The sequence below is a fragment of the Salvelinus alpinus genome, chromosome 7 (genome assembly GCF_045679555.1).
Source record: "Salvelinus alpinus chromosome 7, SLU_Salpinus.1, whole genome shotgun sequence".
In the NCBI taxonomy this organism is placed as follows: Eukaryota; Metazoa; Chordata; class Actinopteri; order Salmoniformes; family Salmonidae; genus Salvelinus; species Salvelinus alpinus.
In genome coordinates, this window is record NC_092092.1 from 57,749,036 (window position 1) to 57,761,619 (window position 12,584).

The 12,584-nt window shown below is 42.0% G+C and overlaps 2 long non-coding RNA genes across 4 annotated transcripts in view; one reads left to right on the plus strand and one right to left on the minus strand.

The window, feature by feature from the left end:
* The window catches only part of LOC139581302 (uncharacterized), a 31,539-nt gene extending 19,379 nt beyond the window's left edge, over positions 1–12,160 (plus strand). The window contains exons 3-5 of one of the 2 annotated variants that reach the window (XR_011676193.1): positions 3,859–3,952; positions 8,824–8,945; positions 11,631–12,160. This is a non-coding gene — a long non-coding RNA (uncharacterized lncRNA). Of the gene's footprint in view, positions 1–3,858; positions 3,953–8,823; positions 8,946–11,625 lie in introns of both variants that reach the window. The other variant, XR_011676194.1, reaches the window with a different exon arrangement.
* LOC139581305 (uncharacterized) overlaps positions 1–12,584 on the minus strand; it is a 244,252-nt gene that overhangs the window by 108,704 nt on the left and 122,964 nt on the right. The window lies entirely within an intron of this gene.

A 12,584-nucleotide genomic window follows, 5' to 3' on the forward strand; every position in this document is an offset into this window, starting at 1 on the left:
CGAAACCTAAAATATTTCAGATTGTTACGTTTGTGTGATTTTAATTAGATACGACAATTTATCCCACAAATGTTTTCTGTGACAAATTGGAATATGCTGCTAATTTACAGTAGCCAACAGTTGTCACACACTTCAGAAAACAGAGATGGATATTTTGATGATTGCACTGCACACAATTTATAGCATATTTTATTCACAATTAAAATATGCATAACATCTATTTTTCATAGTAGCATATTACGAAATATTGTGTCTATTTATCTCGAAGTTGGAAAATGGTGTTATTCTCTTAAATTATTAATAGACACCGTAAAATAGGCCATAGTTTAGCCTAGCTTGCTGACTGCATTCACAGGTGTGTTTTGGTGGACATGGCTCGTCCCTCGGGGGTGAAAATGTTTAGGACACTTTAGAATATACCAAAATAAAGTTACAATGGGATTGATTCAATGCTCCTGAAATGTTCTCCACATATCGCCCAGAAAAGGTCAATTTTCAACTCTTCAACATTTATGTCCGGTGAAAAAAAAAGATGAGACCCTCCTCTATCCCATGTAAACACGGCCCTATGCATTGTGTAAATTACGTGGATTAGCCCCCCCTTTGTTGCCAGAACACTGGACCTCAGTGTACACACAGGGACTGACTGATTCAAGCCTCCTCCAAAGCCATTTGGCCTTAACTCTCGCTGACAAAGTTAAGGAAGTGTTACATCCATTCACTACTTAAATAACTAACATTTCAACCGGAAATAGGTCGTCAGAAAGTAGGCCTACCTGTCATTGTTGAATATCAGTTGTTTTCAGTGTTTGGAAAAATATGATTGTGATGTGGATACAAACGTGACTTCTGATTTCACCTTTGAAACTTCGTTAAAGTAGAACGGTATGAAACACTGCATACATTTTGTTTTTGTACCGAGAAATTGAAATTACCATATGTCAAGGTAATTTCCTGGTTTGGCCCCGGAAAGGACTTTACCTTGTTTTCTATCATTTCAATTTCAATTAGTGGAATTGTTCACAATAATATTATTTAGGTTATTACAGCATAGAAACAGTGTGTATAATTATATTGAGCAGTGAAACAACCGTTGAACAATGCGATAACAATGGCAATAGTGAATAGAAGGGGGGTGGAATAATAAATAGGCTAGTAGGATCTAATGCATAAGATGGCAAATTGTTTCCCGAAATTGGTTCGAGAGTTATGAGTGTGAATGTTTTCTCAGGTGCCCTGATTAAGTGTGTTTGTGTGTGTGTGTGTGTGTGTGTGTGTGTGTGTGTGTGTGTGTGTGTGTGTGTGTGTGTGTGTGTGTGTGTGTGCCGACTAGGTGAAAAATCTGTCTATGTGCCCTTGAGCAAGTCACTTAACCCTAATTGCTCCTGTAAATCTCTCCGGATAAGAGCTTCAGCTAAATGACTAAACTGTAAATGTGGGTTTTCCTATTTTTCCTATTTTAGTTGACATTTTATTGAATAATAGTCTGCAGTCAGATATGAAACGTTTTAAACGATTTTAACGCCTAATAACGTATTTATTTTGTTTATGCCATAGCCTAAACCTAAAGACGAACATGTATTTGTTTGATTGATGGCTCACTAAAAGTGAACGATACAAATTTCAGAGTCCCGATTATTCTATTTCGTTACAGACCATTTCTAAAATATGTGCGCCTAAATTGAGTTAAAAGCGTAATATCTATTATTTTTGAAAAGACGCCATGAAATTACCACTCATAAATAAAATAAGTCAAATATTGAACTAGGGACTGGATAAATTATGTAAGTGTGTCAGAAATGTGTTCTCAAATTGGGATCTTGTACAGGGTAAAGTTAGCTTTTTAGTTGTACATTTTCTCGCACCTGACACTAACCTTCCCTAAAACATCATTTTTGTTTGCTATGAATGTACACAGGTTGTCACACGCCTTGTATTAAATGACCAAATCTGGAGGGAAATTAACCACTTTCTATCCTCAAATCCGTATGTTTCTCTAGCCTAATTTAACTTCACATTCTTATCATCACAATTTTTTATACTTTCCCGAAACATCTGTGTTTCAGTTGCCTAGTTGCTTCTATAATAGAGGTCTGATAAGATTGTGGCAGAAAATGATTGAAACGCAGCAAGACTCTGAGAAATTAATTTGTGATAGGACATCACAATTAGTGAAAGTATGTCTAATAAATGACTCATTACTTCATTTCTTATCATTTTATGTGGATGATTTGAAACCAACTTAGAATACCGTGACACGATTTTGTGTGGATAGGCTAGCAAGATGATATGATGGCAAAATAAGCTAGAATGTTTACTTGAATGAGATATTTATTCTAATGTGCTGAATATTCTATTCTAAATAGGTTGTTCGGCATTGTATAGTTATTACAAATGTAAACAAATAGCAGACCAAGTGATTTAAAAAGGGATAAACTCAACAGCTCGTTTTCTTCACCTGTCGCACCCAACGTTCACCCCTCCATTGATGTAAAAAGTAAACAAGTAAAAAGGTAAACGATTGTCTCTCATTCAATCTTTTGTCAAACTCGTGGTTCACCCCTTCTGTCAAGTCAAAATACAAACGACCCTGTAAAAATTTAACTTTTATCGAAATAAGGCTATTTGAAAGTCAAACGGCAATATCCTAAAGGTCTCATTGTGAAATCGTCTGAATTTAGATAGTGGGTTGAAATTGTTATCGAAGCGTGAATAGGTCAATTAAAATGTAGAAAATGTAGAAAACAATTTGCTGTAAGATAATGGAATAGTTTAACAGAAGAAAGTCTTGCCTTGACGAAAGTTGACAGAAACATTGCATGTGGTGTTTGTTTTGCGGGCTATGGGAACGAATTACACTTCAAATCAGTTTTTCCTCTCCTGCGCACCTGTGATGTATGAGGACTTGACTTCAGGTGTGCAAAAGTTGATCTGCGGAAAGAAGACAGCCCATGTTTCTTTATATTTAACGAATTTGAATTGATTTTACAAAAATAATCATTTCTAGGGACGTATGTGCTCATTTTCCAAGTAATTAATCAGCCATGTTTTTCGATGCAGGAATCCAATGCTCAAAACGAATCCGATCATGACTGTCGTAATTTGAAGGCCATATAATGTTAAAATTTAGGCCTGTTACTAGAAAAAGTACTTCTTTGTAAACCTGTCTCTTACCTGTCAATTGTCAATCCAACTGAAATAATGTGGTACCCCTCCTTTATGATTGAATGTGTGTTTTGTTAAAGTCTAATTTGTAAAGATATATTGATCTACAAATTGATCTATAGTATAATTGTAAACCAGAATGTATTGATATGGTGACCAACATAACACAGTGTTGATATTCATGAAACATTTTCAATTAATTAAATTATGTTGATGCATATCGTCATATTTTACAAAGTAGCCTATTATGAGTAATTCATTTATTTTGTCTCTGTGCCTGTTAGTCTTCCAGTCAGAAGGCCCCATACAGGCATAGCTTGAACTTGAAAACAATGTTTTTAAATCAGCTGCAATCATAAAACCATCAAAACTGCTCAAATTAAGGACAACGGTAGATTTGAGCTGCTATATGAATAACAAGACGCATGTTTTGCCGTGATGTATTGTTCTGTGAAGCGTAATGAATCGTCTAAAATGGATCCTGGATGGACTCATGTTTATCATTATGGGTTCCCTCATACAACTCACTGCCCAGATCAATTTACCATATTTGACAGAAAAGGTAAATAGCCCACAAAACCCAGAAAAGATGCACCAAGAGTCACATCTATCAATATTTTTGATCCTGTCATTGTTTTGTCTACTCCAGGCTGCAGACGGTGTTAATTGGGCTGTATTTTACTTTGTGTGCAGGACGAGCCAACGGAACATCTGATCATGAAGTTTGCCAGGCTGTGGATTCTCCAGCCCTGCAATCGCAGAAAATCATTCTCCATCCATATTAAAGGTATATGAAGATTGTCAACATTTTTCTTGTCAAATGCACATCATATGTCATGGTGGTACTGGGCAAAAGAAAAGTGCATAATAAAATAGAAGAGAATATCAATCCATTTTAGTTAAAAAAATATATATTTCACCTTTATTTAACCAGGTAGGCCAGTTGAGAACAAGTTCTCATTTACAACTGCGACCTGGCCAAGATAAACTAAAGCAGTGCGACAAAAACAACAGAGTTACACATGGGATAAGCAAATGTACAGTCAAAAACACAATAGAAAAGTCTATATACAGTTTGTGCAAATGTAGTAAGATTAGGGCGATAAGGCAATAAATAGGTCATTGTGGTTAAATAATTACAATTTAGCAATTAAACACTGGAGTGATAGATGTGCAGAAGATGAATGTGCAAGTAGGGATACTGGGGTGCAAAGGAGCAACAAACAAAAAAATAATGGGGATGAGGGCGTTGGCCGGGCTATTTACAGATGGGCTATGTGCAGGTGCAATGATCGGTAAGCTGCTCTGACAGCTGATGCTTAAAGTTAGTGAGGGAGATATGAGTCTCCAGCTTCAGTGATTTTTGCAATTTGTTCCGGTCATTGGCAGCAGAGACCTGGGAGGAAAGGCGGCCAAAGGAGGAATTGGCTTTGGGGGTGACCAGTGAAATATACCTGTTGGAACGCGTGCTACGGGTGGGTGCTGCTATGGTGACCAGTGAGCTGAGATAAGACGGGGCTTTACCTAGCAAAGACTTGTAGATGACCTGGAGCCAGTGGGTTTGGCGACGAATATGAAGCGAGGGCCAGCCAACGAGAGCATACAGGTCACAGTGGTGGGTAGTATATGGGGCTTTGGTGACAAAACGGATGGCACTGTGATAGACTACATCCAATTTGCTGAGTAGAGTGTTGGAGGCTATTTTGTAAATGACATCGCCGAAGTCAAGGATCTGTAGGATAGTCCGTTTTACGAGGGTATGTTTGGCAGCATGAGTGAAGGATGCTTTGAAATAGGAAGCTGATTCTAGATTTAATTTTGGATCGGAGATGCTTAGTGTGAGTCTGGAAGGAGAGTTTACAGTCTAACCAGACACCTAGCTATTTGTAGTGGTCCACATATTCTAAGTCAGAACCGTTCAGAGTAGTGATGCTAGACGGGCGGGCGGGTATGGGCAGTGATCGGTTGAAGAGCATGCATTTAGTTTTGCTTGCATTTATGAGCAGTTGGAGGCCACGGAAGGACTGTTGTATGGCATTGAATCTCGTCTGGAGGTTTGTTAATAGTGTCCAAAGAAGGGCCAGAAGTATACAGAATGGTGTCGTCTGCGTAGATCAGAGAATCACTGATGTATCATTGATGATTACAGAGAAAAGAGTCGGCCCGAGAATTGAACCCTGTGGCACCCCCCATAGAGACTGCCAGAGGTCCTGCAAACAGGCCCTCTGATTTGACACACTGAACTCTAACTGAGAATTAGTTGGCGAACCAGGCGAGGAACCAAGGCTGTTGAGTCTGCCAATAAGAATGTGGTGAGGTCGATGAATACGGCTGCACAGTATTGTCTTTTATCGATGGCGACTATGATATCATTTAAAATACCAATACCAATGTCAGGTCAACCAATGGGTGAGAGAGATTGTTACAGAGGAGATGGTAGAGCATACAGTGTACTTCCCTGTTGATAATTGTTTTTTTTCCTCCATTGATGTTTTGAGGTTGGACTGTAGCTCGTATAGTACTTAGCACATAGGGTTCACCAATTGGTGGCACCTCGTTAGTCAGTATGTGTTCCACCTGTGCTGGTTGGTCCATCTCGTTAGTTGGAATGGGGTTTCCATCTGTGCTGGCACAGGTGATATTTAAGAGCGGCTGGCCCAATCCTCCAGTTGTATTGAGAGATGTGGAGGGTCAACACCTTTAGTTGGCTCTCCCTGTTTGATTTCTAGAAAGACAATCCTTTATCTGATCTTCCCCTGTTTCTGTTTTGCTCCACTTTTTGGTTTTGCTTCCTGTCTTTTGGTTGTTGTCAGTGACTCTTTGTTAGTTCCTCCTGTTGAAGTGACAATTTTTGGTTTTATAGGCTGGGGAAGGTAACAATAATGCAGTGTACAGGTGCATGTACCTTATAAAGGTGAGAGAGAGAGACTCTAAAGGTAATCTGGGCAGAAGGAGGACCCTGATTGCAGTAGAGAAAGGTTGGAGCAGAAGGGAAAGCGAGCAGACGATAGCATTTAAAAAAAAATGTAACCCCTTTTTTCTCCCCAATTGGTAGTAGTTACAGTCTTGTCTCTGCAACTCCCGTACGGACTCGGGAGAGGCGAAGGTCGATAGCCATGCATCCTCCGAAACACAACCCAACCAAACCGCACTGCTTCTTGACACAATGCCCATCCAACCCGGAAGCCAGCCGCACCAATGTGTCAGAGGAAACACTGTACACTTAGCGACCTGGTCAGCGTGCACTGCGCCCAGGCCACCACTGGAGTCACTAGTGCACGATGGGACAAGGACATCCCTGCCGGCCAAACCCTCCCTAACAGGGACGACGCTGGGACAATTCTGCGCTGCCCCATGGGCCTCCCGGTCACGTCCGGCTGCGACAGAGCCTGCGATGCAGTGCCTTAGACCACTGCGCCACCCGGGAGGCCGCTACGATAGCATTATGATTGGGAAGAGAGTAGAGACTCATCTTATATAAAATAGGGATTGTAGAGCAGGACTCCTCTGACAGCAACACTTTACGAAACAGTGGCGTCATCCTACAGGGGAGGAATGAAATAACATGACATTGTATCAGACAGGTGATTGTAGGCTTCAGCATAGTACTTACCATTGCAAAATCACTACGTGCAAAAACGTTATATTTAAAGTGTCAAGTAGTTCATAACTGCTTGAACTTACAAACTTCTTACACAGTAATTATATACATATTTGGTTACATTAACACAAGACCAATTTAAAGTCAAAGGTGCCTGCAGGGATGAAGTCATTAGGGTGGGACTATAATAACATATTAAAGACATTGAGAGGGGTAATATTAGTAGAGAGGGGTAATATTAGTAGAGTAGAGAGGGGTAATATTAGTAGAGTAGAGAGGGGTAATATTAGTAGAGAGGGGTAATATTAGTAGAGGAGAGAGGGGTAATATTAGTAGAGTAGAGAGGGGTAATATTAGTAGAGGGGGGTAATATTAGTAGAAGAGAGAGGGGTAATATTAGTAGAGTAGAGAGGTGTAATATTAGTAGAGAGGGGTAATATTAGTAGAGGAGAGAGGGGTAATATTAGTAGAGGAGAGAGGGGTAATATTAGTAGAGTAGAGAGGGGTAATATTAGTAGAGGGGGGTAATATTAGTAGAGGAGAGAGGGGTAATATTAGTAGAGTAGAGAGGGGTAATATTAGTAGAGAGGGGTAATATTAGTAGAGTAGAGAGGGGTAATGTTAGTAGAGTAGAGAGGGGTAATATTAGTAGAGAGGGGTAATATTAGTAGAGTAGAGAGGGGTAATATTAGTAGAGAGGGGTAATATTAGTAGAGTAGAGAGGGGTAATATTAGTAGAGTAGAGAGGGGTAATATTAGTAGAGTAGAGAGGGGTAATATTAGTAGAGTAGAGAGGGGTAATGTTAGTAGAGTAGAGAGGGGTAATATTAGTAGAGTAGAGAGGGGTAATATTAGTAGAGTAGAGAGGGGTAATGTTAGTAGAGTAGAGAGGGGTAATATTAGTAGAGTAGAGAGGGGTAATATTAGTAGAGTAGAGAGGGGTAATATTAGTAGAGTAGAGAGGGGTAATATTAGTAGAGTAGAGAGGGGTAATATTAGTAGAGTAGAGAGGGGTAATGTTAGTAGAGTAGAGAGGGGTAATATTAGTAGAGTAGAGAGGGGTAATGTTAGTAGAGTAGAGAGGGGTAATGTTAGTAGAGTAGAGAGGGGTAATATTAGTAGAGTAGAGAGGGGTAATATTAGTAGAGTAGAGAGGGGTAATATTAGTAGAGTAGAGAGGGGTAATATTAGTAGAGAGAGGTAATATTAGTAGAGTAGAGAGGGGTAATATTAGTAGAGTAGAGAGGGGTAATGTTCTTAGCCTGTTACAAAGAGCTAACACTGAATAGGTAGAATGAGAAAGACCGGTGAAGATGATGAGCGTGAGAAGACGGGGTAACCTTTCGGCAGTGTGAGGTAGTGTCGTCCTAATGTAAGTGAAGCCACGGTGGGTGAGGAGGCAGGTAGGATGGACAGGAACGACTGGCCTGACACAGACCAGGTGGATTCATATGCCTTCATACAAAGAGCAAGATAGGAAGATGACCCCATTATCACATTGAATAGTTCATATTCCAAACCACTGGTTATCAATCTATAAGCATGTGTGACCCCTGTGTTGAGGGAGCCACATCCCTTGAACACACCAGGCTCCCTTCTAGCAGAAGCAAGTTAACATTCTACTATATTCTCTCCCCCCTCCCTTTCCTTTTGTCCTAAGAGGGCAATTAAGGAAACAAACGTTTTTCCCCAGATTAGCTGACTGCCAGCTTTGCATACTAATGTAATGCCAAGTGGTTACAAATAGTGAGTGCTCTAATTACCGCCACTGTTTTCAATCAGAAATTGCTCGATTTCCCAGGATGAGGTCTCCATGGCTGGAGGAAAAAAAACACAACCTGACAGAAGCTATAGACAATCATCGTGTGTGTGTGTGTGTGTGTGTGTGTGTGTGTGTGTGTGTGTGTGTGTGTGTGTGTGTGTGTGTGTGTGTGTGTGTGTGTGTGTGTGTGTGTGTGTGTGTGTGTGACAGTGAGGGTGTGTGTGTGTGTGTGTGACCGTGAGGGTGTGTGTGTGTGTATGCAAATAATCTCATCTGCCTTTCTCTGTGTGTGCAGCTCAGCCCTCTCCATCACTGGTGCCCCTGACAACACAGGAAATGGATCCCACCCGACGACAGACTCAGCCTCCACACTGTTTATCACCACAATTATACCCCATTCATTCACAGGCTTATAAGGTAAACTGCCATTCAGCGATGTGAAACCACAGGTCTGGACTGGCAATTTGATGTAATTGTGCCGCTGTGATCATCTGTAGTAGGAGCTAGGCACCTCATTTACTGTGGCATTCTATTGGAGGGAGAAAATTAGAAGGAATGAGTCTTTGATTTTTGGAGAGGGACAATGGCTGAGATCAAACAGAATGGAGGTAGATGTAGAAAGGGGCAGCCTGCTGGATGCATCGACCAAGCACAGGGAGGGGAGGGGGGACATCCTCCCACTGGCCATGGGGAGCTGCGGGGATGGCACAGAGCACTGTGAACCCGGTGACAAGGACATGTTCCCTGGCTGGGCCTGAGAGTGGGCCTGGGTCCCCCCAAAGGACACGCACACAGGACCCATCCAGGACCCCATCCGCTGGCCTTAACTGACCTTTAGCTAATGGAGGTCTGGCCTCTGATCAATGCACTGAGAGACTGGCGGAAGCCATCTTGCCTTTTTTTCTGAGAGAGGGGATGGAGGGGGCAAGGGGGACAAAGGGGACAGAATTGGACGGAGCCAGGAGCCAACATGGGGCCATCGACCCTGCCACTCTCCCATCCTGTGGGTGATATCTGTGCCAGCGGGCCTGGGGATGGTAATGTCATGATGCCACTCTGCCCTGCCACTGAGGAAGGACGGCCAACCCCTCTGTCTCTGTCCCTGTGCTGTAGGGAGGGAAAGTCAGTGCAGATCCACTTGTGAATGTCAGATCTATCTATAATAATGGCTATTATGGCTTTGTGGTTGAATGCGAATCAGCTTTATCAGTAGGCTATACTGCAATTAAGAATCTTACGAAAAACCAAGTGTTTATGACAAGTTTATGGACAATTTTGCATTGAAATTTTGCATTGAAACTCTCTTTAGTTGTCCTCATAGGATAACCCTTTTTGGTTCCAGGTATAACCCTTTTGGGTTCCATGTAGAACCCTCTGTGGTTTGGGATGAGTTGAGTGAAGAAGTGAAGGAGTGAAGGAATAGCAGCCAACAAGTGCTCAGCATATGTGGGAACTCCTTCAAGACTGTTGGAAAAGCATAAAATAAAGAAAAACCCTTGAATGAGTAGGTGTGTCCAAACTTTTGACTGGTATTGTACATGGAACCCCAAAGGGTTCTATCTGAAACCAAAGCGGTTCTATCTGGAACCAAAGTGGTTCTATCTGGATCCAAAGTGGTTCTATCTGGAACCAAAGTGGTTCTATCTGGAACCAAAAAGGGTTCATGAAAGGGTTCCCCTACTACGGTTCTCTGTACGAGCCAGATGGTTCACTACTGTACCTTTCATCATAGTAGCCTCTGAGGCACATTCCACATTAGCATAGAACAACAAATGAACAACAGCCTTTGTATCATAATGACATACACACTTCCTTACAATGATGCAAAGCAATTTATATGACCAACTGCAGATAAATCACATTCCATATGGAGAGGGACAAAAGCTCAGAGATAGATTTGGCACGGATTGCTCTTTTTATTTTCATTATCATTAACAGTAATGTGATACTCAAACCTCCTGTGACCTTTTCAAAGCTCGCTCTATTCTCAGAAGAGCCACTCATTAGGACAAGCAGAAGGAAAAGTGCAGAGAGAGAGAGAGAGAGAGAGAGAGAGTACAGTCCAAAAATGACATTATAAACATGATTATCATATTGCTGATGTACTTTTATACGGTGCTCCTCAATGCACATTCCTAAAAATGGAAATGCATAAAGATGTCATGCGGTCACCGTGGGCCAGCGGTAAGGCATACTGTCTGTGTGTGATTACTATGCAGTTACACTTAAGCCCGCTGACGGACTGACTGAGGAGGATACGAGGCAATCTGAGCGAGGCATGTCTGGCCTATGACAGGCTCAACTTGCTAGCGTTTCCTCCTTATCGGGAGCTGGGGATGACAAGACTAATTGAAAAGCTCCTTAGTTTTCTTCCTCGCATATAAATGGATTACAGTCTTTGCCTTCATGCTTTGGTCCTATGTTTACTCAATGAGATCTGACACTAGAGTGGGGGGATAGGTCCACTCCCAATTCTATCCCACACACCCGGTCCGATTCTGCCCAATTCCATACTAACAATCAGCGCCTCGGTCTCCATCTCTCACCCTCCTGTGTCTCTTATCTAGCAGGCCAATAAACTCACAAATCCCATCATACTATATACTGTACACATCTTAAAGTGATACTTTATGCTAGCAGATACCCATAGACTTCCAGTCATTGCGCTAACGCTAGTTAGCATTGGCTCGCGAAACTACCTCGAACGTCCTTCATACTGGACACAGACACATAAAAATAGTATCCACTAGTTCTTCTGACTCTGGGCAAGTAGATAAAGGGCCTCTTTCGCAAAATCCTGAAGTAGCCTTTTAATATATTTATAGGTGTGGTTATATGGTATTGGGGGGCTGACACCCTTGGTCAGGGACTTACGGGGGGTGCAGGGGAGAGAGATGCAGAGAGAACCCCGTGGACCCACTGAGTGGTGTGGCAGACTCCCCAGCCTCCTGCTAGGATTTGTTGGAATGTGAGAGAGGAGGATTTTAGCGCCAGGCCAGAGCCACGCAGACTTCATGCCATCTGTCTCCCCCTCTGTCCTCCCTTTGCCAAACTCATCAGACCTTTTTTTCTCTCCTTTTCATCCCTTGTTCACAAGACTAGGGGACATACTGGGATCTGCTAACGCACTGGAGGAAAGAATGGAGGGAAGAAATGGAAGAAGAGCTCAATAAACAAATTAATATGTATTCATGGAGTTGATGTACTGACAGACTGTACGATATACAGTATCTGTGACAGAGAAACTGAGTCTTCATGTTGTATCAAAGTTTAATGACCATAAAACACTTCCAAGAGTCAGTAAAGTCAGTCTTTAAAGTCTAACACTGTAATGAAGGCATCAATGTCAAAAATGTGTTTATTTTAATAACAATAACCCATATGCATTTAACTTCCATTGTCCTTCAAGAATGGCTGAATATTTTCTTGTGGTGTACCTGGGTAGGACTTTGTGGTAGTGGCACACTGTACATTATCCCGCATGAGTTAGTGAAACAAAAGTCTGTTGCGATTCCAACTCATGCATTGTGTTATGGCAGAAACATGTCAGATTCATTATCACAACGGTTAATATGGTGTCATATCTGCCCTTCCGTTTATTGACGACCCAATAAACGGTATCATAAATAACAGTATGTTGTTGATGTGTTCATTTGAACCAGTAATGAAGTGAGGAAAACAGCCATCTACCAACCTTCAATGACCAGGTCCACTTCACATCCACCAATCCCTGAAAACAAACATTTTCCAACATAAAGGTTTTGACCACAGATGACACAAACACATTCCAAACAACCACTCAATCACTGCCACGTTGAGGAGGGCTCAGGATCAGGATTCAACTGGCATAATGAAATCATAAACAGATCCCCTCATCAAATGGCTCTGTGAGTCGTGTGGTGGTCTGATGGGGTTGACCCCTCACCCTCTCCCTGTGGGGGGTGGCTGGGGAGGGGGGCACGGGAGATCACACGACGGCCCTGTTCTGGCTCCATGTCCACACAGACTGGCCTGTTCAGAGAGGGTGGAGGGGTGGAAGTGTACCCCCTCGTCCGA